We start from the raw sequence: 7,056 nt of genomic DNA, 5'->3' as shown, positions 1-7,056 counted from the left end.
TTGACTCTCTCCTGCTCCAAAACCATTACACATACATATATTTATGTAAATATTCAGATGTTTGCTATTATGTAGACAAATACCTGGGGGCTTTAATTTATTTCATTTCATTTTATTTGTCTTATACAGAATGATTTCCATTGCTTTAAAAATGATATACACTTGCATATACATATACATATATAGATAGACATGAACTTGCCTTCGTATACATGGAAGATGTCTGGAAAACAATATAAAAAACTGTTAGTGGAAGTTACTTTCAGGAAATAATTTGTAGGTGATGAAGGACTTTGTTTTGCCTATTTTTATTTTGGAAATTAGACAAATATATATGAATGCAAGAGAATAGTTTAATGAGCCAACCTACCATTATCCAGCTTCAGCAATCATGCATTCCTTATTGCTCTTGTTCTGTTTCATTTATCACTTGCCAAACCCTGTGGATTATTTTGTTTTTGTTTTGTTTTTTAATAAAGAATATATTTTATTAGCTTGTACTAACATTATCATATTACAAAGGCAATTTAGGGGAAGACTGCTCCTTTCAATACTTGAATAATCTGAAACAACACATACAGAACTATGCATTTTTAAAAATCCTCATTTGGATAACAAAAAAAGACAAGTTAAACAACAAAAGAACTTCTCCTTTCTCACATATGGATATTGAAGTGGACCTAATTTGTTTTTCATTTTAAAAGCTCCCCAAAACAAAAGCAGCTTAAAACCTAATTAAAATAAATAAAAAATGTGTTTACTAAACTACTGGTTTACTAAGCTACTGACACAATTTGCTGTTGTTTTGATGCAGGTTCTTCTGTCTGTTTCTTCTCTTGCTCGTTTCACTAGTCTAGTTGCACCATTTTCATCCTGTTCACCATCATTAGCAGATTTAGTTTTTTTAAACTTGAAACGTACTTTTCCTTTAGCAGACCCAGGCCAGACAGCTTAATTACCTGTTCCTCTTCCTTTAAATCTGCAACGTTTTGACTTCTATTTGTTTAGGGATTCTTGTGTTGGTCTTCTAAGATTTTTTTCAATGCTTCTTTTTCCACCTCTCCTTCTAGTACTTCCCAATTCACTTCTTTGTTCCTTAATTGTAGGTTACCATTACTCGTGTCTTTGGCTTTACCCAATACTTCCTTGGCATTTACTTTAATTAGAATTATACATCCCCTGTTCTGCTCCTCTGACAAGGTCTATTCATTTTATTTCACCATGATTTGAGAAAAGAATGTGTAACTCTTCTCTACACGTCTGATCATCTAAGTCACCTGAAAATTTCAGCAAGCATCCAATCTTCTTCTAGATATTTCATTTCAGCATCTTCTTCTAACTTTTGTTTTTCTTCTCACTCTTTGTTAGCTCTTAATTTAGCTTCCACTTCATTTTGTTCTCTTTCTTCTTCTTCTTTTTTTTTTTTTTTTTTTTTTTTGTGTGGCAAAGTAATCTTCCTTGAAAAGTATTAGCAGGTCTGTGCTTTTGTATTTCTGGCCAGGGGTCTCTACAAATTTCTTGGCAGATTCAATGCTACCAAACATAGCAAAAACTGATCCCTTAAATGCTTTATGCAATGTTCCTCTCATCTGAATATTGTACTTGACCTTTATCTTTTAGCCATTCTTTTATGTCATCATGAGTTGCATCAGTTGGGAAGCCGTTGATATAAACAGATCTGTTTTTACATCAGTTTTAGACTCATCAGTCATTTCTGGGAGGGGCTTGCTTGAAGACCTTCTGAATTTAGTTTTATCTTCACTGATTTCCATGAGTTCTGCCTTGGATTTTCTAAGTGCTTCTGCAGTTACAGTAAAGTCTATTATTAGATGACTTGACCTGTTGAATTTCATTATCTTCAAAGGTACCCAGCTTTCAATCATAGTGCACTGCAGCCTCAAACTCCTGGGGTGAAGAGATCCTCCCACCTCAGCCTCTGTAGTAGTTGGGGCTATAGATGTTCACCATAGAACAAAATATGCCAGGGCCGAGTGCAGTGGCTCATGCCTGTAATCCTAGCACTTTGGGAGACCAAGGAAGGAGGGTCACTTCTGGCCAGGAGTTTGAGACCAGTCTAGTTAATATAATGAGGCCCAGTCTCTCTATATAAATAAAATAAAATATTCAACAACTTCTCCATATCATCAAATACTTAATCGATGTTCAAATTTCCCTAATTACCTCATGCCTTTTTATCATTATTTTATTCTAATCGTGATCCAAGCCAAGTCTATCTGTTGCATTTAATTGATTTAGATCTCTTTTTAATCTGTAACAGTTCCCTCTTTTTTTTTTTCTTTATTTATTTAACAATGAAGTCAGTTATTTGTTGTGTAGAATGTCTCACATTCTGGATTTTAGAGATTGTATACCTGAGGAGTTACTTAATATGTTAATATGTTTCTCTATTTCCTGCATTTCCTGTAGAGGTTTGATCAAAATATATAACTGCCAAGAAATTTGTGTGTGTGTGTGTGTATATATATATACACACACATATATATATATTTTTTTTTTTTTGGGGGGGGGGGTCTCATTCTGTCACCCAGGCTGGAGTGCAGTGGCACAATCTTGGCTCACTTCAACCTCCACCTCCCGGGCTCAAGCGATCCTCCCACCTCAGCCTCCTAAGTAGCTGGGATTACAGGTATGTACCACCATGCCAGGCTAATTTTTGTATTTTTTGGTAGATATGGGGTTTTGTCATGTTGCCCAGGCTGGTCTTGAACTCCTGGACTCAAGTGATTTCCCTCCTCGGCCTCCCAAAGGGATTACAGGGGTGAGCCACTGTACCCAGCCAGATTAAAGATTTATTTCAATGTTTTTGGCAAAATATATTTCAGAGGTTGGGATCTGGTTAGTCTAGAATGGTCTCAGTCGGATCAATTGAGCTCTACTCCATGTTGTCTCTCCTCTTTCAGGGGGTGACCCTAGGTTTATTCCCATAGAGATTGCAGGGTGTTCAAGGAAGGCTGATATTGTTTAGTTACCCTCATGCTGTTTTCATGATAGTGAGTTCCCAAAAGATCTAATGGTTTTATAAAGAGATTTTCCCCTTTACTTGGCACTTCTCCTTACTGCCACCATGTGAAGAAGGACGTGTTTGCTTCCCTTTCCACCATGATTTTAAGTTTCCTGCGGACTCCCCAGTCCTGCGGAACTGTGAGTCAATTAAACTTCTTTCCTTTATAAATTACCCCATTTTGGACAGTTCTTTATAGCAGTGTGAGAATGGACTAGTACTGTAAATTGGTACTGAGTAGTGGGGTGCTGCTATAAAGATACCCCAAAATGTGGAAGCAACTTTAAAACTTGGTAACAGGTAAAAGTTGGAAAAGTTTGAAGGGCTCAGAAGAGAGGAAAATGTGGGAAACTTTGGAACTTCCTAGAGACTTCTTTAACCAAATGCTAATAGTGATATGGACAATGAAGTCCAGGCTGAAGTGGTCTCACATGGAGATGAGGAACTTCTTGGTAACTGGAGTGTATTATTCCCTTTTCATGCTGCTGATAAAGACATGCCGGTACTGGGAAGAAAAAGAGGTTTAATTGGACTTATAGTTCCACATGGCTGGGGAGGCCTCAGAATCATGGTAGGAGGCAAAAGGCACTCCTTACATGGTGGAGGCCAGAGAAAATGAGAGAGACGCAAAAGTAGAAACCCCTGATAAAACCATCAGATCTCATGAGACTTATTTGCTACCATAACATTATGGGAGAAACTGCCCCCATGATTCAAATTATGTCCCACCGGGTCCCTCCCACAATACATGGGAATTATTGGAGTACAGTTCAAGTTGAGATTTGGGTGGGGACACAGAGCCAAACCATATCATGGAGTAAATGTGACTCTTGCTATGCTTTAGAAAAGAGACTAGTGGCATTTTGCCCCTGCCCTAGATATCTGAAGAACTTTGAACTTGAGAGAGGCAATTTAGGGTATCTGGTGAAAGAAATTTTTAAGTGGCAAAGCCTTCAAGAGAAAGCAGAGCATAAAAGTTTGAAAAATTTGCAGCCTGATGATGCACTAGAAAAGAAAACCTCATTTTCTGGGGAGAAATTCAAGCCAGCTGCAGAAATTTGTATAAGTAATGAGGAGCTGAATGGTAATCACCAAGACAATGGGAAAAATGTCTCCAGGGCATATCAGAAACCTTCACAGCAGCCCCTCCCATCATAGGCCCAGAGGCCTCGGAAGGAAAAATGGTTCTGTGGACCAGGACCAGGGCCCCCCCAGCTCTGTGCAGCCTTAGGACGTGATGCCCTGTATCCCAGCTGCTTCAGCTCCAGTCATGGCTAAAAGTTGCCAACATACAGTTCAGGCCATTGCTTCAAAGGGTGCAAGTCCTAAGCCTTGGCAGTTTTCACTTGGTGTTGGGCATGTGGGTGCACAGAAGTTCAAGAATTGAAGTTTGGGAACCTCTGCCTAGATTTCAGAGGATATATGGAAATGCCTGGATGTCTAGGCAGAAGTTTGTTGCAGGACCGGAACTCTCATGGAGAGCCTCTGTTAGGGTGGTGCAGAAGGGAAATGTGGGGTCGGGAGCCACCCTACAGAGTCTCTACTGGGGCACTGCCTTGTGGAGCTATGAGAAGAGGCCACCATCCTGCAGACTCCAGAATGGTAGATCCATTGACAGCTTGCATCGTGTGCCTGGAAAAGCCACAGACATTCAATGCCAGCCATGAAAGAAGCTGAGAGCAGGCTGTATCCTGCCAAGTCACAGGGGTAGAGTTGCCCAAGGCCATGGGAGCCCTTCTCTCACATCAGTGTGACCTAGATATGAGACATGGAGTCAGAGGAAATCATTTTGAAACTTTAAGGTTAATGACTGCCCTATTGGATTTGGGACTTGCATAAGGCCTGCAGCCCCGTTGTTCCGGCAAATTTCTCCCATTTGGAATGGGTGTATTTACCCAATGCCTGTACCCCCATTGTACCTAGGAAGTAACTAACTTGCTTTTCAATTTTACAGGCTCATAGGCAGAAGGGATTTGCCTTGTCTCAGATGAGACTTTGGACTTGGACTTCTGTATTAATGCTAGAATGAGTTAAGACTTCTCCTCCCTGCCACCATGTGAAGAAGGACATGTTTGCTTCCCCTTCTGCCATAATTGTGTTTCCTGGAACCTCCACAGCCCTGCAAAACTGTGAGTCAATTAAACCTGTTTCCTTTATAAATTACTCAGTCTTGGGCAGTTCTTTATAGCAGCATGAGAACAGACTAATACAAAGGCAGAAGAAACTCACAAGTGCTTTGTCAAGCCCTTGCTTACTGTCTGTTGGCCAAAGGAAGTCACATGACTGAGTTCAAAGTTGGAGTGTGAGACACTGGATGCATAGAGGTCACTAACCGGGGCCTTTATAAGCTAACATACAATACAATTATCAGGTTGTCTATTTTGTCATATTAAATTGATCAGTAGATTCAAGTGTTGCCTTCTCAATATGCCTATCTTTCAGGTAATGATGATACACCAATTCTATCATTACTTCTGCATTTATTGGTCTACACTTAAATTCTTCTGTAAAGGAGCACTTACCCCCTATAAATTATTTGCTTATGCTAAAATACACGATGAACATGTATTTCCATGTATTTGTTATTTTCATAGTAGTGAATTGGTACCATAGCATTCCAAAGGAGCTAATGAGTTTTTTTAAAAAAAATTATCATTTTCGACTCATGGATTTTTAACCTACTTGAGGTATTTTGGTCCATTATAGTCATTATTCCTTTTCATACTTGATATGGTTTGGCTCTGTGTCCTCACCCATATCTCATCTTGAATCGTATTCCCATAATTCCCATGTGTTATGGGAGGGACCCAGTGGGAGATAACTGAATCATGGGGGTGGTTTCTCCCATACTGTTCTCATGGTAGTAAATAAGTCTCACAAGATCTGATGATTTGATAAGGGAAACATGTTTAGCTAGGTTCTCATTCTCTCTCTTGCCTGCTGCGATGTAAGATGTGCTTTTTGCCTTATGCCATGATTCTGAGGCCTCTCCAGCCACGTGGCACCGTAAGTCCAACGAAATTTCTTTCTTTCGTAAATTGCCCAATCTTGGGTATGTCTTTATCAGTAATGCGAAAACAAACTAATACAATACTCAAGCTGCCCCATCTTGTCCTAGTGGCAGTACCTTCAATTGGGCTCCTGTGTCTTTTTGATGTGATCCCAGATAGCTTTCTTGCTTCCTTATATGGCTAGATCTTCCAAGCTCATCCTGCTGCAGAGGTGGATTCAGCTGTTTCTCCAGAGAGTCCTGGTTCCTTTTACTGGGGAATATTTAAAGACCACACAATATGGGTTCTAGGAGATAGGAGGGTTAAACAACAGATTCTGTGTGAACAACATTACAGTCTTGCAAATGTGGTAGACATGTAGGTGTAATTTGTTTGTTTTCTTTTGTAATATACTAACCTCCACTTCATTCTTCTGGGAACAGCATTTCATCTTTTGGGAAATTGGTTTTTTCTCACTTTAGTCATTTGTTTTTAGTCATCATACTCTTCCTCTCTAGGTCTAAGCACAGGCATGTCACCAAAGTCCTCTGCTAGAATCTTTTGAACTGGAATAGGAGAAAGAATTAAGTTACTAACAAAATTTTGAGAGGTGCTGGAGCTGTCCGTTAGCCGTAATGTCTACTGTGTGTAGGAAGCTGGTTTCATATCCCATATGGTTTGGCTCTGTGTCCCCACACAAATCTCATGTTGAATTGTAATTCTCAATGTTGGAGGAGGGACCTGGTGGGAGGTGATTGGATCATAGGGCAGATTTCCCCCATGCTGTTCTCCTGATAGTGAGTTCTCACAAGATCTGATGGTTTAAAAGTGTGTGGCACTTCTCCTCTTGTGCACTTTCTCTCTTCTGCTACCATGTGAAGAAGGTTCTTGTTTCCCCCTTCACCTTCTACCGTGATTGTAAGTTTCCTAAGGCCTTGCAATCATGCTTCCTATACAGCCTGTGGAACTGAGTCAATTAAACCTCTTTTCATAAATTACCCAGTCTCGGGTAGTTCTTTATAGCTGTGTGAGAACAGACTAATG

The 7,056-nt window shown here is 39.9% G+C and overlaps 1 pseudogene; it reads right to left on the bottom strand.

Moving 5' to 3' along the window:
• Positions 1-686: 686 nt before the first annotated feature.
• On the bottom strand, positions 687-2,196 carry LOC126931314 (lupus La protein-like; annotated as a pseudogene).
• Between the last annotated feature and the right edge of the window lie 4,860 nt (positions 2,197-7,056).

The sequence above is a fragment of the Macaca thibetana genome, chromosome 11 (assembly GCF_024542745.1).
Source record: "Macaca thibetana thibetana isolate TM-01 chromosome 11, ASM2454274v1, whole genome shotgun sequence".
Classification (NCBI taxonomy): Eukaryota; Metazoa; Chordata; class Mammalia; order Primates; family Cercopithecidae; genus Macaca; species Macaca thibetana.
The sequence above is the reverse complement of the archived record's forward strand: the minus strand, read 5'-3'. Positions and strand labels throughout refer to the sequence as shown.